The 18,885-nt window shown below is 50.4% G+C and overlaps 46 non-coding genes across 46 annotated transcripts; all 46 read left to right on the top strand.

The window, feature by feature from the left end:
• Positions 1-262: 262 nt before the first annotated feature.
• On the top strand, positions 263-336 carry trnat-cgu (transfer RNA threonine (anticodon CGU)). The gene has a single exon. It is a non-coding gene; the product is annotated as a tRNA-Thr (tRNA).
• Positions 337-842: 506 nt separating this feature from the next.
• Positions 843-916, top strand: trnat-ugu (transfer RNA threonine (anticodon UGU)). The gene has a single exon. It is a non-coding gene; the product is annotated as a tRNA-Thr (tRNA).
• A 179-nt stretch (positions 917-1,095) lies between these two features.
• trnar-ucu (transfer RNA arginine (anticodon UCU)) lies at positions 1,096-1,185 on the top strand. The gene is given in 2 exon segments: positions 1,096-1,132; positions 1,150-1,185. It is a non-coding gene; the product is annotated as a tRNA-Arg (tRNA).
• A 114-nt stretch (positions 1,186-1,299) lies between these two features.
• On the top strand, positions 1,300-1,373 carry trnat-agu (transfer RNA threonine (anticodon AGU)). Its single transcript has one exon. It is a non-coding gene; the product is annotated as a tRNA-Thr (tRNA).
• Positions 1,374-1,859: 486 nt separating this feature from the next.
• Positions 1,860-1,933, top strand: trnat-cgu (transfer RNA threonine (anticodon CGU)). The gene has a single exon. It is a non-coding gene; the product is annotated as a tRNA-Thr (tRNA).
• A 506-nt stretch (positions 1,934-2,439) lies between these two features.
• Positions 2,440-2,513, top strand: trnat-ugu (transfer RNA threonine (anticodon UGU)). Its single transcript has one exon. It is a non-coding gene; the product is annotated as a tRNA-Thr (tRNA).
• Positions 2,514-2,692: 179 nt separating this feature from the next.
• On the top strand, positions 2,693-2,782 carry trnar-ucu (transfer RNA arginine (anticodon UCU)). The gene is given in 2 exon segments: positions 2,693-2,729; positions 2,748-2,782. It is a non-coding gene; the product is annotated as a tRNA-Arg (tRNA).
• Positions 2,783-2,896: 114 nt separating this feature from the next.
• trnat-agu (transfer RNA threonine (anticodon AGU)) lies at positions 2,897-2,970 on the top strand. The gene has a single exon. It is a non-coding gene; the product is annotated as a tRNA-Thr (tRNA).
• A 486-nt stretch (positions 2,971-3,456) lies between these two features.
• Positions 3,457-3,530, top strand: trnat-cgu (transfer RNA threonine (anticodon CGU)). The gene has a single exon. It is a non-coding gene; the product is annotated as a tRNA-Thr (tRNA).
• A 506-nt stretch (positions 3,531-4,036) lies between these two features.
• trnat-ugu (transfer RNA threonine (anticodon UGU)) lies at positions 4,037-4,110 on the top strand. Its single transcript has one exon. It is a non-coding gene; the product is annotated as a tRNA-Thr (tRNA).
• Positions 4,111-4,289: 179 nt separating this feature from the next.
• trnar-ucu (transfer RNA arginine (anticodon UCU)) lies at positions 4,290-4,379 on the top strand. Its single transcript is given in 2 exon segments — positions 4,290-4,326; positions 4,344-4,379. It is a non-coding gene; the product is annotated as a tRNA-Arg (tRNA).
• A 114-nt stretch (positions 4,380-4,493) lies between these two features.
• Positions 4,494-4,567, top strand: trnat-agu (transfer RNA threonine (anticodon AGU)). The gene has a single exon. It is a non-coding gene; the product is annotated as a tRNA-Thr (tRNA).
• A 486-nt stretch (positions 4,568-5,053) lies between these two features.
• Positions 5,054-5,127, top strand: trnat-cgu (transfer RNA threonine (anticodon CGU)). Its single transcript has one exon. It is a non-coding gene; the product is annotated as a tRNA-Thr (tRNA).
• Positions 5,128-5,829: 702 nt separating this feature from the next.
• trnar-ucu (transfer RNA arginine (anticodon UCU)) lies at positions 5,830-5,919 on the top strand. Its single transcript is given in 2 exon segments — positions 5,830-5,866; positions 5,884-5,919. It is a non-coding gene; the product is annotated as a tRNA-Arg (tRNA).
• A 114-nt stretch (positions 5,920-6,033) lies between these two features.
• On the top strand, positions 6,034-6,107 carry trnat-agu (transfer RNA threonine (anticodon AGU)). Its single transcript has one exon. It is a non-coding gene; the product is annotated as a tRNA-Thr (tRNA).
• Positions 6,108-6,593: 486 nt separating this feature from the next.
• On the top strand, positions 6,594-6,667 carry trnat-cgu (transfer RNA threonine (anticodon CGU)). The gene has a single exon. It is a non-coding gene; the product is annotated as a tRNA-Thr (tRNA).
• A 506-nt stretch (positions 6,668-7,173) lies between these two features.
• trnat-ugu (transfer RNA threonine (anticodon UGU)) lies at positions 7,174-7,247 on the top strand. Its single transcript has one exon. It is a non-coding gene; the product is annotated as a tRNA-Thr (tRNA).
• Positions 7,248-7,426: 179 nt separating this feature from the next.
• Positions 7,427-7,516, top strand: trnar-ucu (transfer RNA arginine (anticodon UCU)). The gene is given in 2 exon segments: positions 7,427-7,463; positions 7,481-7,516. It is a non-coding gene; the product is annotated as a tRNA-Arg (tRNA).
• A 114-nt stretch (positions 7,517-7,630) lies between these two features.
• Positions 7,631-7,704, top strand: trnat-agu (transfer RNA threonine (anticodon AGU)). Its single transcript has one exon. It is a non-coding gene; the product is annotated as a tRNA-Thr (tRNA).
• Positions 7,705-8,190: 486 nt separating this feature from the next.
• Positions 8,191-8,264, top strand: trnat-cgu (transfer RNA threonine (anticodon CGU)). Its single transcript has one exon. It is a non-coding gene; the product is annotated as a tRNA-Thr (tRNA).
• A 506-nt stretch (positions 8,265-8,770) lies between these two features.
• trnat-ugu (transfer RNA threonine (anticodon UGU)) lies at positions 8,771-8,844 on the top strand. Its single transcript has one exon. It is a non-coding gene; the product is annotated as a tRNA-Thr (tRNA).
• Positions 8,845-9,023: 179 nt separating this feature from the next.
• Positions 9,024-9,113, top strand: trnar-ucu (transfer RNA arginine (anticodon UCU)). The gene is given in 2 exon segments: positions 9,024-9,060; positions 9,078-9,113. It is a non-coding gene; the product is annotated as a tRNA-Arg (tRNA).
• A 114-nt stretch (positions 9,114-9,227) lies between these two features.
• trnat-agu (transfer RNA threonine (anticodon AGU)) lies at positions 9,228-9,301 on the top strand. Its single transcript has one exon. It is a non-coding gene; the product is annotated as a tRNA-Thr (tRNA).
• A 486-nt stretch (positions 9,302-9,787) lies between these two features.
• trnat-cgu (transfer RNA threonine (anticodon CGU)) lies at positions 9,788-9,861 on the top strand. Its single transcript has one exon. It is a non-coding gene; the product is annotated as a tRNA-Thr (tRNA).
• Positions 9,862-10,367: 506 nt separating this feature from the next.
• trnat-ugu (transfer RNA threonine (anticodon UGU)) lies at positions 10,368-10,441 on the top strand. Its single transcript has one exon. It is a non-coding gene; the product is annotated as a tRNA-Thr (tRNA).
• Positions 10,442-10,620: 179 nt separating this feature from the next.
• Positions 10,621-10,710, top strand: trnar-ucu (transfer RNA arginine (anticodon UCU)). The gene is given in 2 exon segments: positions 10,621-10,657; positions 10,675-10,710. It is a non-coding gene; the product is annotated as a tRNA-Arg (tRNA).
• Positions 10,711-10,824: 114 nt separating this feature from the next.
• On the top strand, positions 10,825-10,898 carry trnat-agu (transfer RNA threonine (anticodon AGU)). Its single transcript has one exon. It is a non-coding gene; the product is annotated as a tRNA-Thr (tRNA).
• A 486-nt stretch (positions 10,899-11,384) lies between these two features.
• Positions 11,385-11,458, top strand: trnat-cgu (transfer RNA threonine (anticodon CGU)). Its single transcript has one exon. It is a non-coding gene; the product is annotated as a tRNA-Thr (tRNA).
• Positions 11,459-11,964: 506 nt separating this feature from the next.
• Positions 11,965-12,038, top strand: trnat-ugu (transfer RNA threonine (anticodon UGU)). Its single transcript has one exon. It is a non-coding gene; the product is annotated as a tRNA-Thr (tRNA).
• Positions 12,039-12,217: 179 nt separating this feature from the next.
• On the top strand, positions 12,218-12,307 carry trnar-ucu (transfer RNA arginine (anticodon UCU)). The gene is given in 2 exon segments: positions 12,218-12,254; positions 12,272-12,307. It is a non-coding gene; the product is annotated as a tRNA-Arg (tRNA).
• A 114-nt stretch (positions 12,308-12,421) lies between these two features.
• On the top strand, positions 12,422-12,495 carry trnat-agu (transfer RNA threonine (anticodon AGU)). The gene has a single exon. It is a non-coding gene; the product is annotated as a tRNA-Thr (tRNA).
• Positions 12,496-12,981: 486 nt separating this feature from the next.
• trnat-cgu (transfer RNA threonine (anticodon CGU)) lies at positions 12,982-13,055 on the top strand. Its single transcript has one exon. It is a non-coding gene; the product is annotated as a tRNA-Thr (tRNA).
• A 506-nt stretch (positions 13,056-13,561) lies between these two features.
• On the top strand, positions 13,562-13,635 carry trnat-ugu (transfer RNA threonine (anticodon UGU)). The gene has a single exon. It is a non-coding gene; the product is annotated as a tRNA-Thr (tRNA).
• A 179-nt stretch (positions 13,636-13,814) lies between these two features.
• trnar-ucu (transfer RNA arginine (anticodon UCU)) lies at positions 13,815-13,904 on the top strand. Its single transcript is given in 2 exon segments — positions 13,815-13,851; positions 13,869-13,904. It is a non-coding gene; the product is annotated as a tRNA-Arg (tRNA).
• A 114-nt stretch (positions 13,905-14,018) lies between these two features.
• Positions 14,019-14,092, top strand: trnat-agu (transfer RNA threonine (anticodon AGU)). Its single transcript has one exon. It is a non-coding gene; the product is annotated as a tRNA-Thr (tRNA).
• Positions 14,093-14,578: 486 nt separating this feature from the next.
• trnat-cgu (transfer RNA threonine (anticodon CGU)) lies at positions 14,579-14,652 on the top strand. The gene has a single exon. It is a non-coding gene; the product is annotated as a tRNA-Thr (tRNA).
• Positions 14,653-15,158: 506 nt separating this feature from the next.
• Positions 15,159-15,232, top strand: trnat-ugu (transfer RNA threonine (anticodon UGU)). The gene has a single exon. It is a non-coding gene; the product is annotated as a tRNA-Thr (tRNA).
• A 179-nt stretch (positions 15,233-15,411) lies between these two features.
• Positions 15,412-15,501, top strand: trnar-ucu (transfer RNA arginine (anticodon UCU)). Its single transcript is given in 2 exon segments — positions 15,412-15,448; positions 15,466-15,501. It is a non-coding gene; the product is annotated as a tRNA-Arg (tRNA).
• Positions 15,502-15,615: 114 nt separating this feature from the next.
• trnat-agu (transfer RNA threonine (anticodon AGU)) lies at positions 15,616-15,689 on the top strand. The gene has a single exon. It is a non-coding gene; the product is annotated as a tRNA-Thr (tRNA).
• Positions 15,690-16,175: 486 nt separating this feature from the next.
• Positions 16,176-16,249, top strand: trnat-cgu (transfer RNA threonine (anticodon CGU)). The gene has a single exon. It is a non-coding gene; the product is annotated as a tRNA-Thr (tRNA).
• A 506-nt stretch (positions 16,250-16,755) lies between these two features.
• trnat-ugu (transfer RNA threonine (anticodon UGU)) lies at positions 16,756-16,829 on the top strand. Its single transcript has one exon. It is a non-coding gene; the product is annotated as a tRNA-Thr (tRNA).
• A 179-nt stretch (positions 16,830-17,008) lies between these two features.
• Positions 17,009-17,098, top strand: trnar-ucu (transfer RNA arginine (anticodon UCU)). Its single transcript is given in 2 exon segments — positions 17,009-17,045; positions 17,063-17,098. It is a non-coding gene; the product is annotated as a tRNA-Arg (tRNA).
• Positions 17,099-17,212: 114 nt separating this feature from the next.
• trnat-agu (transfer RNA threonine (anticodon AGU)) lies at positions 17,213-17,286 on the top strand. Its single transcript has one exon. It is a non-coding gene; the product is annotated as a tRNA-Thr (tRNA).
• A 486-nt stretch (positions 17,287-17,772) lies between these two features.
• trnat-cgu (transfer RNA threonine (anticodon CGU)) lies at positions 17,773-17,846 on the top strand. Its single transcript has one exon. It is a non-coding gene; the product is annotated as a tRNA-Thr (tRNA).
• A 702-nt stretch (positions 17,847-18,548) lies between these two features.
• trnar-ucu (transfer RNA arginine (anticodon UCU)) lies at positions 18,549-18,638 on the top strand. Its single transcript is given in 2 exon segments — positions 18,549-18,585; positions 18,603-18,638. It is a non-coding gene; the product is annotated as a tRNA-Arg (tRNA).
• A 114-nt stretch (positions 18,639-18,752) lies between these two features.
• trnat-agu (transfer RNA threonine (anticodon AGU)) lies at positions 18,753-18,826 on the top strand. The gene has a single exon. It is a non-coding gene; the product is annotated as a tRNA-Thr (tRNA).
• Positions 18,827-18,885: the final 59 nt, after the last annotated feature.

Raw genomic sequence — 18,885 nt, 5'->3', positions numbered from 1 at the left:
GAAGGAGCTGCTGCACGTGGCGCAGAGTGTAGCGCATTGGGCTATTAGTCTCCGGTGTGAGGCCATTTAAAGTTTGTGGGTTTGAGTCAAAACAGATTGGTGACTTCTTGCCTTTCGTTTATCATTAAATTGCACGCTTATGCCCTCTGGCAACAGAAAGTTGTGAAAAATCTCATAAGCTGACCAGCACGTGGACCTTTGTCCTCACCGCTGGATGTTTTGATCAACTTACTCACCCTCCCAGAGCTGTAGGGCTCTGCTTGGCGCCGTGGCTTACTTGGTTAAAGCGTCTGTCTCGTAAACAGGAGATCCTGGGTTCAAATCCCAGCGGTGCCTTTAGCGTCCCCTGTGTGCCTCAAGCATGTGCTTTTCTGAGATCGGACTGCAAACAGGGATAGCAAAGGCAGCAGGCGATTGCATTTCCAAACCAGATCCTGATAATGCTGACGCTCTTTTGAACAGGTCAACACTTGCTGACAGGCTCTGTGGTACAATAGATAGCAAACTGGACTTCTAGACGGCCAGATGAGGCCATTGCTGTGCAGAGCCTGGCCGTTGGCCTCTTATCTGGATGCTTTAATCCTCTAAGTGCCCCTCCCTGAGAGAGTGTGTGCAGGTTGGCGCCGTGGCTTAGTTGGTTAAAGCTTGTGTAGTAAATAGGACATACTGAATTCAAATCTCAGCACTGTCTTTGCTGGTTATCAAACACCACCTTGGGTTGTATGGTTTTGCTTTGCGCAATCATGCGGTACAGAGGAGCGTCAGAGCAACATGCGATTTCATTTGCCAACCACCCCTCAGCTGCTGCCGAACAATTCTGACCCAAGTCAACAACGCAGCAGGGCGCCGTGGCTTAGCTGGTCAAAGCGCTTGTCTTGTAAACAGGAGATCCTGGGTTCGATTCCCAGCGGTGCCTTTTAACAGGTGGCTCTGCTCTGTGGGTTCTTTCTGGGAAAGGAAGCCCTTACAGATACTCCGCTTTTCCAACCACATACCAATTGCAGAGAGGCCCACATATCTTGTCCTTCCCGCTCCCCAAATACCTGAACTCAATTCAACGCACTGGAACAGCCAGGAAAAAAAAACTCCACACGTGGCTCTGTGGCGCAATGGATAGCGCATTGGACTTCTAGACTGCCAGATGAGGCCATTCAAAGGTTGTGGGTTCGAGTCCCACCAGAGTCGTTGCTTTTGGCTTTCTGTTAATGGCGCTTGGCCAACAAACACATATGCTCTCTGGCCACCCCTCCGGACTTATAAAACTCTAAATCTCACTTTCTTGGCAGGTACATGCAAGTTGGCACCGTGGCTTAGTTGGTTAAAGCGCCTGTCTAGTAAACAGGAGATCCTGAGTTCGAATCCCAGCGGTGCCTTTGCTGGTGATCAAGTGACGCCTTGGGCTGTGAGGTTTTGCTCTCCGTAAAAAAGGGGGTACAGAGGAGTGCCAGAGCAGCATGCAATTTAATTTGCGAACCACCCCTCAGATGCTGCCGAACAATACTGGCCAGAGTCATCTCAGCGATGCAGCATGGCTCAGCTGGTCAAAGAGCTTGCCTTGCAAACAGGTGATCCTTGGTTTAGGACTGCTGCAAGCCTGGAAGGAGCTGCTGCACGTGGCGCAGAGTGTAGCGCATTGGGCTATTAGTCTCCGGTGTGAGGCCATTTAAAGTTTGTGGGTTTGAGTCAAAACAGATTGGTGACTTCTTGCCTTTCGTTTATCATTAAATTGCACGCTTATGCCCTCTGGCAACAGAAAGTTGTGAAAAATCTCATAAGCTGACCAGCACGTGGACCTTTGTCCTCACCGCTGGATGTTTTGATCAACTTACTCACCCTCCCAGAGCTGTAGGGCTCTGCTTGGCGCCGTGGCTTAGTTGGTTAAAGCGTCTGTCTCGTAAACAGGAGATCCTGGGTTCAAATCCCAGCGGTGCCTTTAGCGTCCCCTGTGTGCCTCAAGCATGTGCTTTTCTGAGATCGGACTGCAAACAGGGATAGCAAAGGCAGCAGGCGATTGCATTTCCAAACCAGATCCGGATAATGCTGACGCTCTTTTGAACAGGTCAACACTTGCTGACAGGCTCTGTGGTACAATAGATAGCAAACTGGACTTCTAGACGGCCAGATGAGGCCATTGCTGTGCAGAGCCTGGCCGTTGGCCTCTTATCTGGATGCTTTAATCCTCTAAGTGCCCCTCCCTGAGAGAGTGTGTGCAGGTTGGCGCCGTGGCTTAGTTGGTTAAAGCTTGTGTAGTAAATAGGACATACTGAATTCAAATCTCAGCACTGTCTTTGCTGGTTATCAAACACCACCTTGGGTTGTATGGTTTTGCTTTGCACAATCATGCGGTACAGAGGAGCGTCAGAGCAACATGCGATTTCATTTGCCAACCACCCCTCAGCTGCTGCCGAACAATTCTGACCCAAGTCAACAACGCAGCAGGGCGCCGTGGCTTAGCTGGTCAAAGTGCTTGTCTTGTAAACAGGAGATCCTGGGTTCGATTCCCAGCGGTGCCTTTTAACAGGTGGCTCTGCTCTGTGGGTTCTTTCTGGGAAAGGAAGCCCTTACAGATACTCCGCTTTTCCAACCACATACCAATTGCAGAGAGGCCCACATATCTTGTCCTTCCCGCTCCCCAAATACCTGAACTCAATTCAACGCACTGGAACAGCCAGGAAAAAAAAACTCCACACGTGGCTCTGTGGCGCAATGGATAGCGCATTGGACTTCTAGACTGCCAGTTGAGGCCATTCCAAGGTTGTGGGTTCGAGTCCCACCAGAGTCGTAGCTTTTGGCTTTCTGTTAATGGCGCTTGGCCAACAAACACATATGCTCTCTGGCCACCCCTCCGGACTTATAAAACTCTAAATCTCACTTTCTTGGCATGTACATGCAAGTTGGCGCCGTGGCTTAGTTGGTTAAAGCGCCTGTCTAGTAAACAGGAGATCCTGGGTTCGAATCCCAGCGGTGCCTTTGCTGGTGATCAAGTGACGCCTTGGGCTGTGAGGTTTTGCTCTCCGTAAAAAAGGGGGTGCAGAGGAGTGCCAGAGCAGCATGCAATTTAATTTGCGAACCACCCCTCAGATGCTGCCGAACAATACTGGCCAGAGTCATCTCAGCGATGCAGCATGGCTCAGCTGGTCAAAGAGCTTGCCTTGCAAACAGGTGATCCTTGGTTTAGGACTGCTGCAAGCCTGGAAGGAGCTGCTGCACGTGGCGCAGAGTGTAGCGCATTGGGCTATTAGTCTCCGGTGTGAGGCCATTTAAAGTTTGTGGGTTTGAGTCAAAACAGATTGGTGACTTCTTGCCTTTCGTTTATCATTAAATTGCACGCTTATGCCCTCTGGCAACAGAAAGTTGTGAAAAATCTCATAAGCTGACCAGCACGTGGACCTTTGTCCTCACCGCTGGATGTTTTGATCAACTTACTCACCCTCCCAGAGCTGTAGGGCTCTGCTTGGCGCCGTGGCTTACTTGGTTAAAGCGTCTGTCTCGTAAACAGGAGATCCTGGGTTCAAATCCCAGCGGTGCCTTTAGCGTCCCCTGTGTGCCTCAAGCATGTGCTTTTCTGAGATCGGACTGCAAACAGGGATAGCAAAGGCAGCAGGCGATTGCATTTCCAAACCAGATCCTGATAATGCTGACGCTCTTTTGAACAGGTCAACACTTGCTGACAGGCTCTGTGGTACAATAGATAGCAAACTGGACTTCTAGACGGCCAGATGAGGCCATTGCTGTGCAGAGCCTGGCCGTTGGCCTCTTATCTGGATGCTTTAATCCTCTAAGTGCCCCTCCCTGAGAGAGTGTGTGCAGGTTGGCGCCGTGGCTTAGTTGGTTAAAGCTTGTGTAGTAAATAGGACATACTGAATTCAAATCTCAGCACTGTCTTTGCTGGTTATCAAACACCACCTTGGGTTGTATGGTTTTGCTTTGCGCAATCATGCGGTACAGAGGAGCGTCAGAGCAACATGCGATTTCATTTGCCAACCACCCCTCAGCTGCTGCCGAACAATTCTGACCCAAGTCAACAACGCAGCAGGGCGCCGTGGCTTAGCTGGTCAAAGCGCTTGTCTTGTAAACAGGAGATCCTGGGTTCGATTCCCAGCGGTGCCTTTTAACAGGTGGCTCTGCTCTGTGGGTTCTTTCTGGGAAAGGAAGCCCTTACAGATACTCCGCTTTTCCAACCACATACCAATTGCAGAGAGGCCCACATATCTTGTCCTTCCCGCTCCCCAAATACCTGAACTCAATTCAACGCACTGGAACAGCCAGGAAAAAAAAACTCCACACGTGGCTCTGTGGCGCAATGGATAGCGCATTGGACTTCTAGACTGCCAGATGAGGCCATTCAAAGGTTGTGGGTTCGAGTCCCACCAGAGTCGTTGCTTTTGGCTTTCTGTTAATGGCGCTTGGCCAACAAACACATATGCTCTCTGGCCACCCCTCCGGACTTATAAAACTCTAAATCTCACTTTCTTGGCAGGTACATGCAAGTTGGCACCGTGGCTTAGTTGGTTAAAGCGCCTGTCTAGTAAACAGGAGATCCTGAGTTCGAATCCCAGCGGTGCCTTTGCTGGTGATCAAGTGACGCCTTGGGCTGTGAGGTTTTGCTCTCCGTAAAAAAGGGGGTACAGAGGAGTGCCAGAGCAGCATGCAATTTAATTTGCGAACCACCCCTCAGATGCTGCCGAACAATACTGGCCAGAGTCATCTCAGCGATGCAGCATGGCTCAGCTGGTCAAAGAGCTTGCCTTGCAAACAGGTGATCCTTGGTTTAGGACTGCTGCAAGCCTGGAAGGAGCTGCTGCACGTGGCGCAGAGTGTAGCGCATTGGGCTATTAGTCTCCGGTGTGAGGCCATTTAAAGTTTGTGGGTTTGAGTCAAAACAGATTGGTGACTTCTTGCCTTTCGTTTATCATTAAATTGCACGCTTATGCCCTCTGGCAACAGAAAGTTGTGAAAAATCTCATAAGCTGACCAGCACGTGGACCTTTGTCCTCACCGCTGGATGTTTTGATCAACTTACTCACCCTCCCAGAGCTGTAGGGCTCTGCTTGGCGCCGTGGCTTAGTTGGTTAAAGCGTCTGTCTCGTAAACAGGAGATCCTGGGTTCAAATCCCAGCGGTGCCTTTAGCGTCCCCTGTGTGCCTCAAGCATGTGCTTTTCTGAGATCGGACTGCAAACAGGGATAGCAAAGGCAGCAGGCGATTGCATTTCCAAACCAGATCCGGATAATGCTGACGCTCTTTTGAACAGGTCAACACTTGCTGACAGGCTCTGTGGTACAATAGATAGCAAACTGGACTTCTAGACGGCCAGATGAGGCCATTGCTGTGCAGAGCCTGGCCGTTGGCCTCTTATCTGGATGCTTTAATCCTCTAAGTGCCCCTCCCTGAGAGAGTGTGTGCAGGTTGGCGCCGTGGCTTAGTTGGTTAAAGCTTGTGTAGTAAATAGGACATACTGAATTCAAATCTCAGCACTGTCTTTGCTGGTTATCAAACACCACCTTGGGTTGTATGGTTTTGCTTTGCGCAATCATGCGGTACAGAGGAGCGTCAGAGCAACATGCGATTTCATTTGCCAACCACCCCTCAGCTGCTGCCGAACAATTCTGACCCAAGTCAACAACGCAGCAGGATTCCCAGCGGTGCCTTTTAACAGGTGGCTCTGCTCTGTGGGTTCTTTCTGGGAAAGGAAGCCCTTACAGATACTCCGCTTTTCCAACCACATACCAATTGCAGAGAGGCCCACATATCTTGTCCTTCCCGCTCCCCAAATACCTGAACTCAATTCAACGCACTGGAACAGCCAGGAAAAAAAAACTCCACACGTGGCTCTGTGGCGCAATGGATAGCGCATTGGACTTCTAGACTGCCAGATGAGGCCATTCAAAGGTTGTGGGTTCGAGTCCCACCAGAGTCGTTGCTTTTGGCTTTCTGTTAATGGCGCTTGGCCAACAAACACATATGCTCTCTGGCCACCCCTCCGGACTTATAAAACTCTAAATCTCACTTTCTTGGCAGGTACATGCAAGTTGGCGTCGTGGCTTAGTTGGTTAAAGCGCCTGTCTAGTAAACAGGAGATCCTGGGTTCGAATCCCAGCGGTGCCTTTGCTGGTGATCAAGTGACGCCTTGGGCTGTGAGGTTTTGCTCTCCGTAAAAAAGGGGGTGCAGAGGAGTGCCAGAGCAGCATGCAATTTAATTTGCGAACCACCCCTCAGATGCTGCCGAACAATACTGGCCAGAGTCATCTCAGCGATGCAGCATGGCTCAGCTGGTCAAAGAGCTTGCCTTGCAAACAGGTGATCCTTGGTTTAGGACTGCTGCAAGCCTGGAAGGAGCTGCTGCACGTGGCACAGAGTGTAGCGCATTGGGCTATTAGTCTCCGGTGTGAGGCCATTTAAAGTTTGTGGGTTTGAGTCAAAACAGATTGGTGACTTCTTGCCTTTCGTTTATCATTAAATTGCACGCTTATGCCCTCTGGCAACAGAAAGTTGTGAAAAATCTCATAAGCTGACCAGCACGTGGACCTTTGTCCTCACCGCTGGATGTTTTGATCAACTTACTCACCCTCCCAGAGCTTTAGGGATCTGCTTGGCGCCGTGGCTTAGTTGGTTAAAGCGTCTGTCTCGTAAACAGGAGATCCTGGGTTCAAATCCCAGCGGTGCCTTTAGCGTCCCCTGTGTGCCTCAAGCATGTGCTTTTCTGAGATCGGACTGCAAACAGGGATAGCAAAGGCAGCAGGCGATTGCATTTCCAAACCAGATCCTGATAATGCTGACGCTCTTTTGAACAGGTCAACACTTGCTGACAGGCTCTGTGGTACAATAGATAGCAAACTGGACTTCTAGACGGCCAGATGAGGCCATTGCTGTGCAGAGCCTGGCCGTTGGCCTCTTATCTGGATGCTTTAATCCTCTAAGTGCCCCTCCCTGAGAGAGTGTGTGCAGGTTGGCGCCGTGGCTTAGTTGGTTAAAGCTTGTGTAGTAAATAGGACATACTGAATTCAAATCTCAGCACTGTCTTTGCTGGTTATCAAACACCACCTTGGGTTGTATGGTTTTGCTTTGCGCAATCATGCGGTACAGAGGAGCGTCAGAGCAACATGCGATTTCATTTGCCAACCACCCCTCAGCTGCTGCCGAACAATTCTGACCCAAGTCAACAACGCAGCAGGGCGCCGTGGCTTAGCTGGTCAAAGTGCTTGTCTTGTAAACAGGAGATCCTGGGTTCGATTCCCAGCGGTGCCTTTTAACAGGTGGCTCTGCTCTGTGGGTTCTTTCTGGGAAAGGAAGCCCTTACAGATACTCCGCTTTTCCAACCACATACCAATTGCAGAGAGGCCCACATATCTTGTCCTTCCCGCTCCCCAAATACCTGAACTCAATTCAACGCACTGGAACAGCCAGGAAAAAAAAACTCCACACGTGGCTCTGTGGCGCAATGGATAGCGCATTGGACTTCTAGACTGCCAGATGAGGCCATTCAAAGGTTGTGGGTTCGAGTCCCACCAGAGTCGTAGCTTTTGGCTTTCTGTTAATGGCGCTTGGCCAACAAACACATATGCTCTCTGGCCACCCCTCCGGACTTATAAAACTCTAAATCTCACTTTCTTGGCAGGTACATGCAAGTTGGCGCCGTGGCTTAGTTGGTTAAAGCGCCTGTCTAGTAAACAGGAGATCCTGGGTTCGAATCCCAGCGGTGCCTTTGCTGGTGATCAAGTGACGCCTTGGGCTGTGAGGTTTTGCTCTCCGTAAAAAAGGGGGTGCAGAGGAGTGCCAGAGCAGCATGCAATTTAATTTGCGAACCACCCCTCAGATGCTGCCGAACAATACTGGCCAGAGTCATCTCAGCGATGCAGCATGGCTCAGCTGGTCAAAGAGCTTGCCTTGCAAACAGGTGATCCTTGGTTTAGGACTGCTGCAAGCCTGGAAGGAGCTGCTGCACGTGGCGCAGAGTGTAGCGCATTGGGCTATTAGTCTCCGGTGTGAGGCCATTTAAAGTTTGTGGGTTTGAGTCAAAACAGATTGGTGACTTCTTGCCTTTCGTTTATCATTAAATTGCACGCTTATGCCCTCTGGCAACAGAAAGTTGTGAAAAATCTCATAAGCTGACCAGCACGTGGACCTTTGTCCTCACCGCTGGATGTTTTGATCAACTTACTCACCCTCCCAGAGCTGTAGGGCTCTGCTTGGCGCCGTGGCTTACTTGGTTAAAGCGTCTGTCTCGTAAACAGGAGATCCTGGGTTCAAATCCCAGCGGTGCCTTTAGCGTCCCCTGTGTGCCTCAAGCATGTGCTTTTCTGAGATCGGACTGCAAACAGGGATAGCAAAGGCAGCAGGCGATTGCATTTCCAAACCAGATCCTGATAATGCTGACGCTCTTTTGAACAGGTCAACACTTGCTGACAGGCTCTGTGGTACAATAGATAGCAAACTGGACTTCTAGACGGCCAGATGAGGCCATTGCTGTGCAGAGCCTGGCCGTTGGCCTCTTATCTGGATGCTTTAATCCTCTAAGTGCCCCTCCCTGAGAGAGTGTGTGCAGGTTGGCGCCGTGGCTTAGTTGGTTAAAGCTTGTGTAGTAAATAGGACATACTGAATTCAAATCTCAGCACTGTCTTTGCTGGTTATCAAACACCACCTTGGGTTGTATGGTTTTGCTTTGCGCAATCATGCGGTACAGAGGAGCGTCAGAGCAACATGCGATTTCATTTGCCAACCACCCCTCAGCTGCTGCCGAACAATTCTGACCCAAGTCAACAACGCAGCAGGGCGCCGTGGCTTAGCTGGTCAAAGTGCTTGTCTTGTAAACAGGAGATCCTGGGTTCGATTCCCCGCGGTGCCTTTTAACAGGTGGCTCTGCTCTGTGGGTTCTTTCTGGGAAAGGAAGCCCTTACAGATACTCCGCTTTTCCAACCACATACCAATTGCAGAGAGGCCCACATATCTTGTCCTTCCCGCTCCCCAAATACCTGAACTCAATTCAACGCACTGGAACAGCCAGGAAAAAAAAACTCCACACGTGGCTCTGTGGCGCAATGGATAGCGCATTGGACTTCTAGACTGCCAGATGAGGCCATTCAAAGGTTGTGGGTTCGAGTCCCACCAGAGTCGTAGCTTTTGGCTTTCTGTTAATGGCGCTTGGCCAACAAACACATATGCTCTCTGGCCACCCCTCCGGACTTATAAAACTCTAAATCTCACTTTCTTGGCAGGTACATGCAAGTTGGCGCCGTGGCTTAGTTGGTTAAAGCGCCTGTCTAGTAAACAGGAGATCCTGGGTTCGAATCCCAGCGGTGCCTTTGCTGGTGATCAAGTGACGCCTTTGGCTGTGAGGTTTTGCTCTCCGTAAAAAAGGGGGTGCAGAGGAGTGCCAGAGCAGCATGCAATTTAATTTGCGAACCACCCCTCAGATGCTGCCGAACAATACTGGCCAGAGTCATCTCAGCGATGCAGCATGGCTCAGCTGGTCAAAGAGCTTGCCTTGCAAACAGGTGATCCTTGGTTTAGGACTGCTGCAAGCCTGGAAGGAGCTGCTGCACGTGGCGCAGAGTGTAGCGCATTGGGCTATTAGTCTCCGGTGTGAGGCCATTTAAAGTTTGTGGGTTTGAGTCAAAACAGATTGGTGACTTCTTGCCTTTCGTTTATCATTAAATTGCACGCTTATGCCCTCTGGCAACAGAAAGTTGTGAAAAATCTCATAAGCTGACCAGCACGTGGACCTTTGTCCTCACCGCTGGATGTTTTGATCAACTTACTCACCCTCCCAGAGCTGTAGGGCTCTGCTTGGCGCCGTGGCTTACTTGGTTAAAGCGTCTGTCTCGTAAACAGGAGATCCTGGGTTCAAATCCCAGCGGTACCTTTAGCGTCCCCTGTGTGCCTCAAGCATGTGCTTTTCTGAGATCGGACTGCAAACAGGGATAGCAAAGGCAGCAGGCGATTGCATTTCCAAACCAGATCCTGATAATGCTGACGCTCTTTTGAACAGGTCAACACTTGCTGACAGGCTCTGTGGTACAATAGATAGCAAACTGGACTTCTAGACGGCCAGATGAGGCCATTGCTGTGCAGAGCCTGGCCGTTGGCCTCTTATCTGGATGCTTTAATCCTCTAAGTGCCCCTCCCTGAGAGAGTGTGTGCAGGTTGGCGCCGTGGCTTAGTTGGTTAAAGCTTGTGTAGTAAATAGGACATACTGAATTCAAATCTCAGCACTGTCTTTGCTGGTTATCAAACACCACCTTGGGTTGTATGGTTTTGCTTTGCGCAATCATGCGGTACAGAGGAGCGTCAGAGCAACATGCGATTTCATTTGCCAACCACCCCTCAGCTGCTGCCGAACAATTCTGACCCAAGTCAACAACGCAGCAGGGCGCCGTGGCTTAGCTGGTCAAAGCGCTTGTCTTGTAAACAGGAGATCCTGGGTTCGATTCCCAGCGGTGCCTTTTAACAGGTGGCTCTGCTCTGTGGGTTCTTTCTGGGAAAGGAAGCCCTTACAGATACTCCGCTTTTCCAACCACATACCAATTGCAGAGAGGCCCACATATCTTGTCCTTCCCGCTCCCCAAATACCTGAACTCAATTCAACGCACTGGAACAGCCAGGAAAAAAAAACTCCACACGTGGCTCTGTGGCGCAATGGATAGCGCATTGGACTTCTAGACTGCCAGATGAGGCCATTCAAAGGTTGTGGGTTCGAGTCCCACCAGAGTCGTTGCTTTTGGCTTTCTGTTAATGGCGCTTGGCCAACAAACACATATGCTCTCTGGCCACCCCTCCGGACTTATAAAACTCTAAATCTCACTTTCTTGGCAGGTACATGCAAGTTGGCGCCGTGGCTTAGTTGGTTAAAGCGCCTGTCTAGTAAACAGGAGACCCTGGGTTCGAATCCCAGCGGTGCCTTTGCTGGTGATCAAGTGACGCCTTGGGCTGTGAGGTTTTGCTCTCCGTAAAAAAGGGGGTGCAGAGGAGTGCCAGAGCAGCATGCAATTTAATTTGCGAACCACCCCTCAGATGCTGCCGAACAATACTGGCCAGAGTCATCTCAGCGATGCAGCATGGCTCAGCTGGTCAAAGAGCTTGCCTTGCAAACAGGTGATCCTTGGTTTAGGACTGCTGCAAGCCTGGAAGGAGCTGCTGCACGTGGCGCAGAGTGTAGCGCATTGGGCTATTAGTCTCCGGTGTGAGGCCATTTAAAGTTTGTGGGTTTGAGTCAAAACAGATTGGTGACTTCTTGCCTTTCGTTTATCATTAAATTGCACGCTTATGCCCTCTGGCAACAGAAAGTTGTGAAAAATCTCATAAGCTGACCAGCACGTGGACCTTTGTCCTCACCGCTGGATGTTTTGATCAACTTACTCACCCTCCCAGAGCTTTAGGGCTCTGCTTGGCGCCGTGGCTTAGTTGGTTAAAGCGTCTGTCTCGTAAACAGGAGATCCTGGGTTCAAATCCCAGCGGTGCCTTTAGCGTCCCCTGTGTGCCTCAAGCATGTGCTTTTCTGAGATCGGACTGCAAACAGGGATAGCAAAGGCAGCAGGCGATTGCATTTCCAAACCAGATCCTGATAATGCTGACGCTCTTTTGAACAGGTCAACACTTGCTGACAGGCTCTGTGGTACAATAGATAGCAAACTGGACTTCTAGACGGCCAGATGAGGCCATTGCTGTGCAGAGCCTGGCCGTTGGCCTCTTATCTGGATGCTTTAATCCTCTAAGTGCCCCTCCCTGAGAGAGTGTGTGCAGGTTGGCGCCGTGGCTTAGTTGGTTAAAGCTTGTGTAGTAAATAGGACATACTGAATTCAAATCTCAGCACTGTCTTTGCTGGTTATCAAACACCACCTTGGGTTGTATGGTTTTGCTTTGCGCAATCATGCGGTACAGAGGAGCGTCAGAGCAACATGCGATTTCATTTGCCAACCACCCCTCAGCTGCTGCCGAACAATTCTGACCCAAGTCAACAACGCAGCAGGGCGCCGTGGCTTAGCTGGTCAAAGTGCTTGTCTTGTAAACAGGAGATCCTGGGTTCGATTCCCCGCGGTGCCTTTTAACAGGTGGCTCTGCTCTGTGGGTTCTTTCTGGGAAAGGAAGCCCTTACAGATACTCCGCTTTTCCAACCACATACCAATTGCAGAGAGGCCCACATATCTTGTCCTTCCCGCTCCCCAAATACCTGAACTCAATTCAACGCACTGGAACAGCCAGGAAAAAAAAACTCCACACGTGGCTCTGTGGCGCAATGGATAGCGCATTGGACTTCTAGACTGCCAGATGAGGCCATTCAAAGGTTGTGGGTTCGAGTCCCACCAGAGTCGTAGCTTTTGGCTTTCTGTTAATGGCGCTTGGCCAACAAACACATATGCTCTCTGGCCACCCCTCCGGACTTATAAAACTCTAAATCTCACTTTCTTGGCAGGTACATGCAAGTTGGCGCCGTGGCTTAGTTGGTTAAAGCGCCTGTCTAGTAAACAGGAGATCCTGGGTTCGAATCCCAGCGGTGCCTTTGCTGGTGATCAAGTGACGCCTTTGGCTGTGAGGTTTTGCTCTCCGTAAAAAAGGGGGTGCAGAGGAGTGCCAGAGCAGCATGCAATTTAATTTGCGAACCACCCCTCAGATGCTGCCGAACAATACTGGCCAGAGTCATCTCAGCGATGCAGCATGGCTCAGCTGGTCAAAGAGCTTGCCTTGCAAACAGGTGATCCTTGGTTTAGGACTGCTGCAAGCCTGGAAGGAGCTGCTGCACGTGGCGCAGAGTGTAGCGCATTGGGCTATTAGTCTCCGGTGTGAGGCCATTTAAAGTTTGTGGGTTTGAGTCAAAACAGATTGGTGACTTCTTGCCTTTCGTTTATCATTAAATTGCACGCTTATGCCCTCTGGCAACAGAAAGTTGTGAAAAATCTCATAAGCTGACCAGCACGTGGACCTTTGTCCTCACCGCTGGATGTTTTGATCAACTTACTCACCCTCCCAGAGCTGTAGGGCTCTGCTTGGCGCCGTGGCTTACTTGGTTAAAGCGTCTGTCTCGTAAACAGGAGATCCTGGGTTCAAATCCCAGCGGTGCCTTTAGCGTCCCCTGTGTGCCTCAAGCATGTGCTTTTCTGAGATCGGACTGCAAACAGGGATAGCAAAGGCAGCAGGCGATTGCATTTCCAAACCAGATCCTGATAATGCTGACGCTCTTTTGAACAGGTCAACACTTGCTGACAGGCTCTGTGGTACAATAGATAGCAAACTGGACTTCTAGACGGCCAGATGAGGCCATTGCTGTGCAGAGCCTGGCCGTTGGCCTCTTATCTGGATGCTTTAATCCTCTAAGTGCCCCTCCCTGAGAGAGTGTGTGCAGGTTGGCGCCGTGGCTTAGTTGGTTAAAGCTTGTGTAGTAAATAGGACATACTGAATTCAAATCTCAGCACTGTCTTTGCTGGTTATCAAACACCACCTTGGGTTGTATGGTTTTGCTTTGCGCAATCATGCGGTACAGAGGAGCGTCAGAGCAACATGCGATTTCATTTGCCAACCACCCCTCAGCTGCTGCCGAACAATTCTGACCCAAGTCAACAACGCAGCAGGGCGCCGTGGCTTAGCTGGTCAAAGCGCTTGTCTTGTAAACAGGAGATCCTGGGTTCGATTCCCAGCGGTGCCTTTTAACAGGTGGCTCTGCTCTGTGGGTTCTTTCTGGGAAAGGAAGCCCTTACAGATACTCCGCTTTTCCAACCACATACCAATTGCAGAGAGGCCCACATATCTTGTCCTTCCCGCTCCCCAAATACCTGAACTCAATTCAACGCACTGGAACAGCCAGGAAAAAAAAACTCCACACGTGGCTCTGTGGCGCAATGGATAGCGCATTGGACTTCTAGACTGCCAGATGAGGCCATTCAAAGGTTGTGGGTTCGAGTCCCACCAGAGTCGTTGCTTTTGGCTTTCTGTTAATGGCGCTTGGCCAACAAACACATATGCTCTCTGGCCACCCCTCCGGACTTATAAAACTCTAAATCTCACTTTCTTGGCAGGTACATGCAAGTTGGCGCCGTGGCTTAGTTGGTTAAAGCGCCTGTCTAGTAAACAGGAGATCCTGGGTTCGAATCCCAGCGGTGCCTTTGCTGGTGATCAAGTGACGCCTTGGGCTGTGAGGTTTTGCTCTCCGTAAAAAAGGGGGTGCAGAGGAGTGCCAGAGCAGCATGCAATTTAATTTGCGAACCACCCCTCAGATGCTGCCGAACAATACTGGCCAGAGTCATCTCAGCGATGCAGCATGGCTCAGCTGGTCAAAGAGCTTGCCTTGCAAACAGGTGATCCTTGGTTTAGGACTGCTGCAAGCCTGGAAGGAGCTGCTGCACGTGGCGCAGAGTGTAGCGCATTGGGCTATTAGTCTCCGGTGTGAGGCCATTTAAAGTTTGTGGGTTTGAGTCAAAACAGATTGGTGACTTCTTGCCTTTCGTTTATCATTAAATTGCACGCTTATGCCCTCTGGCAACAGAAAGTTGTGAAAAATCTCATAAGCTGACCAGCACGTGGACCTTTGTCCTCACCGCTGGATGTTTTGATCAACTTACTCACCCTCCCAGAGCTTTAGGGCTCTGCTTGGCGCCGTGGCTTAGTTGGTTAAAGCGTCTGTCTCGTAAACAGGAGATCCTGGGTTCAAATCCCAGCGGTGCCTTTAGCGTCCCCTGTGTGCCTCAAGCATGTGCTTTTCTGAGATCGGACTGCAAACAGGGATAGCAAAGGCAGCAGGCGATTGCATTTCCAAACCAGATCCTGATAATGCTGACGCTCTTTTGAACAGGTCAACACTTGCTGACAGGCTCTGTGGTACAATAGATAGCAAACTGGACTTCTAGACGGCCAGATGAGGCCATTGCTGTGCAGAGCCTGGCCGTTGGCCTCTTATCTGGATGCTTTAATCCTCTAAGTGCCCCTCCCTGAGAGAGTGTGTGCAGGTTGGCGCCGTGGCTTAGTTGGTTAAAGCTTGTGTAGTAAATAGGACATACTGAATTCAAATCTCAGCACTGTCTTTGCTGGTTATCAAACACCACCTTGGGTTGTATGGTTTTGCTTTGCGCAATCATGCGGTACAGAGGAGCGTCAGAGCAACATGCGATTTCATTTGCCAACCACCCCTCAGCTGCTGCCGAACAATTCTGACCCAAGTCAACAACGCAGCAGGGCGCCGTGGCTTAGCTGGTCAAAGTGCTTGTCTTGTAAACAGGAGATCCTGGGTTCGATTCCCCGCGGTGCCTTTTAACAGGTGGCTCTGCTCTGTGGGTTCTTTCTGGGAAAGGAAGCCCTTACAGATACTCCGCTTTTCCAACCACATACCAATTGCAGAGAGGCCCACATATCTTGTCCTTCCCGCTCCCCAAATACCTGAACTCAATTCAACGCACTGGAACAGCCAGGAAAAAAAAACTCCACACGTGGCTCTGTGGCGCAATGGATAGCGCATTGGACTTCTAGACTGCCAGATGAGGCCATTCAAAGGTTGTGGGTTCGAGTCCCACCAGAGTCGTAGCTTTTGGCTTTCTGTTAATGGCGCTTGGCCAACAAACACATATGCTCTCTGGCCACCCCTCCGGACTTATAAAACTCTAAATCTCACTTTCTTGGCAGGTACATGCAAGTTGGCGCCGTGGCTTAGTTGGTTAAAGCGCCTGTCTAGTAAACAGGAGATCCTGGGTTCGAATCCCAGCGGTGCCTTTGCTGGTGATCAAGTGACGCCTTTGGCTGTGAGGTTTTGCTCTCCGTAAAAAAGGGGGTGCAGAGGAGTGCCAGAGCAGCATGCAATTTAATTTGCGAACCACCCCTCAGATGCTGCCGAACAATACTGGCCAGAGTCATCTCAGCGATGCAGCATGGCTCAGCTGGTCAAAGAGCTTGCCTTGCAAACAGGTGATCCTTGGTTTAGGACTGCTGCAAGCCTGGAAGGAGCTGCTGCACGTGGCGCAGAGTGTAGCGCATTGGGCTATTAGTCTCCGGTGTGAGGCCATTTAAAGTTTGTGGGTTTGAGTCAAAACAGATTGGTGACTTCTTGCCTTTCGTTTATCATTAAATTGCACGCTTATGCCCTCTGGCAACAGAAAGTTGTGAAAAATCTCATAAGCTGACCAGCACGTGGACCTTTGTCCTCACCGCTGGATGTTTTGATCAACTTACTCACCCTCCCAGAGCTGTAGGGCTCTGCTTGGCGCCGTGGCTTACTTGGTTAAAGCGTCTGTCTCGTAAACAGGAGATCCTGGGTTCAAATCCCAGCGGTACCTTTAGCGTCCCCTGTGTGCCTCAAGCATGTGCTTTTCTGAGATCGGACTGCAAACAGGGATAGCAAAGGCAGCAGGCGATTGCATTTCCAAACCAGATCCTGATAATGCTGACGCTCTTTTGAACAGGTCAACACTTGCTGACAGGCTCTGTGGTACAATAGATAGCAAACTGGACTTCTAGACGGCCAGATGAGGCCATTGCTGTGCAGAGCCTGGCCGTTGGCCTCTTATCTGGATGCTTTAATCCTCTAAGTGCCCCTCCCTGAGAGAGTGTGTGCAGGTTGGCGCCGTGGCTTAGTTGGTTAAAGCTTGTGTAGTAAATAGGACATACTGAATTCAAATCTCAGCACTGTCTTTGCTGGTTATCAAACACCACCTTGGGTTGTATGGTTTTGCTTTGCGCAATCATGCGGTACAGAGGAGCGTCAGAGCAACATGCGATTTCATTTGCCAACCACCCCTCAGCTGCTGCCGAACAATTCTGACCCAAGTCAACAACGCAGCAGGGCGCCGTGGCTTAGCTGGTCAAAGCGCTTGTCTTGTAAACAGGAGATCCTGGGTTCGATTCCCAGCGGTGCCTTTTAACAGGTGGCTCTGCTCTGTGGGTTCTTTCTGGGAAAGGAAGCCCTTACAGATACTCCGCTTTTCCAACCACATACCAATTGCAGAGAGGCCCACATATCTTGTCCTTCCCGCTCCCCAAATACCTGAACTCAATTCAACGCACTGGAACAGCCAGGAAAAAAAAACTCCACACGTGGCTCTGTGGCGCAATGGATAGCGCATTGGACTTCTAGACTGCCAGATGAGGCCATTCAAAGGTTGTGGGTTCGAGTCCCACCAGAGTCGTTGCTTTTGGCTTTCTGTTAATGGCGCTTGGCCAACAAACACATATGCTCTCTGGCCACCCCTCCGGACTTATAAAACTCTAAATCTCACTTTCTTGGCAGGTACATGCAAGTTGGCGCCGTGGCTTAGTTGGTTAAAGCGCCTGTCTAGTAAACAGGAGATCCTGGGTTCGAATCCCAGCGGTGCCTTTGCTGGTGATCAAGTGACGCCTTGGGCTGTGAGGTTTTGCTCTCCGTAAAAAAGGGGGTGCAGAGGAGTGCCAGAGCAGCATGCAATTTAATTTGCGAACCACCCCTCAGATGCTGCCGAACAATACTGGCCAGAGTCATCTCAGCGATGCAGCATGGCTCAGCTGGTCAAAGAGCTTGCCTTGCAAACAGGTGATCCTTGGTTTAGGACTGCTGCAAGCCTGGAAGGAGCTGCTGCACGTGGCGCAGAGTGTAGCGCATTGGGCTATTAGTCTCCGGTGTGAGGCCATTTAAAGTTTGTGGGTTTGAGTCAAAACAGATTGGTGACTTCTTGCCTTTCGTTTATCATTAAATTGCACGCTTATGCCCTCTGGCAACAGAAAGTTGTGAAAAATCTCATAAGCTGACCAGCACGTGGACCTTTGTCCTCACCGCTGGATGTTTTGATCAACTTACTCACCCTCCCAGAGCTGTAGGGCTCTGCTTGGCGCCGTGGCTTACTTGGTTAAAGCGTCTGTCTCGTAAACAGGAGATCCTGGGTTCAAATCCCAGCGGTGCCTTTAGCGTCCCCTGTGTGCCTCAAGCATGTGCTTTTCTGAGATCGGACTGCAAACAGGGATAGCAAAGGCAGCAGGCGATTGCATTTCCAAACCAGATCCTGATAATGCTGACGCTCTTTTGAACAGGTCAACACTTGCTGACAGGCTCTGTGGTACAATAGATAGCAAACTGGACTTCTAGACGGCCAGATGAGGCCATTGCTGTGCAGAGCCTGGCCGTTGGCCTCTTATCTGGATGCTTTAATCCTCTAAGTGCCCCTCCCTGAGAGAGTGTGTGCAGGTTGGCGCCGTGGCTTAGTTGGTTAAAGCTTGTGTAGTAAATAGGACATACTGAATTCAAATCTCAGCACTGTCTTTGCTGGTTATCAAACACCACCTTGGGTTGTATGGTTTTGCTTTGCGCAATCATGCGGTACAGAGGAGCGTCAGAGCAACATGCGATTTCATTTGCCAACCACCCCTCAGCTGCTGCCGAACAATTCTGACCCAAGTCAACAACGCAGCAGGATTCCCAGCGGTGCCTTTTAACAGGTGGCTCTGCTCTGTGGGTTCTTTCTGGGAAAGGAAGCCCTTACAGATACTCCGCTTTTCCAACCACATACCAATTGCAGAGAGGCCCACATATCTTGTCCTTCCCGCTCCCCAAATACCTGAACTCAATTCAACGCACTGGAACAGCCAGGAAAAAAAAACTCCACATGTGGCTCTGTGGCGCAATGGATAGCGCATTGGACTTCTAGACTGCCAGATGAGGCCATTCAAAGGTTGTGGGTTCGAGTCCCACCAGAGTCGTTGCTTTTGGCTTTCTGTTAATGGCGCTTGGCCAACAAACACATATGCTCTCTGGCCACCCCTCCGGACTTATAAAACTCTAAATCTCACTTTCTTGGCAGGTACATGCAAGTTGGCGCCGTGGCTTAGTTGGTTAAAGCGCCTGTCTAGTAAACAGGAGATCCTGGGTTCGAATCCCAGCGGTGCCTTTGCTGGTGATCAAGTGACGCCTTGGGCTGTGAGGTTTTGCTCTCCGTAAAAAAGGGGG

The sequence above is a fragment of the Carassius gibelio genome, chromosome B15 (genome assembly GCF_023724105.1).
Source record: "Carassius gibelio isolate Cgi1373 ecotype wild population from Czech Republic chromosome B15, carGib1.2-hapl.c, whole genome shotgun sequence".
NCBI classification, from domain to species: domain Eukaryota; kingdom Metazoa; phylum Chordata; class Actinopteri; order Cypriniformes; family Cyprinidae; genus Carassius; species Carassius gibelio.
The sequence above is the reverse complement of the archived record's forward strand: the minus strand, read 5'-3'. Positions and strand labels throughout refer to the sequence as shown.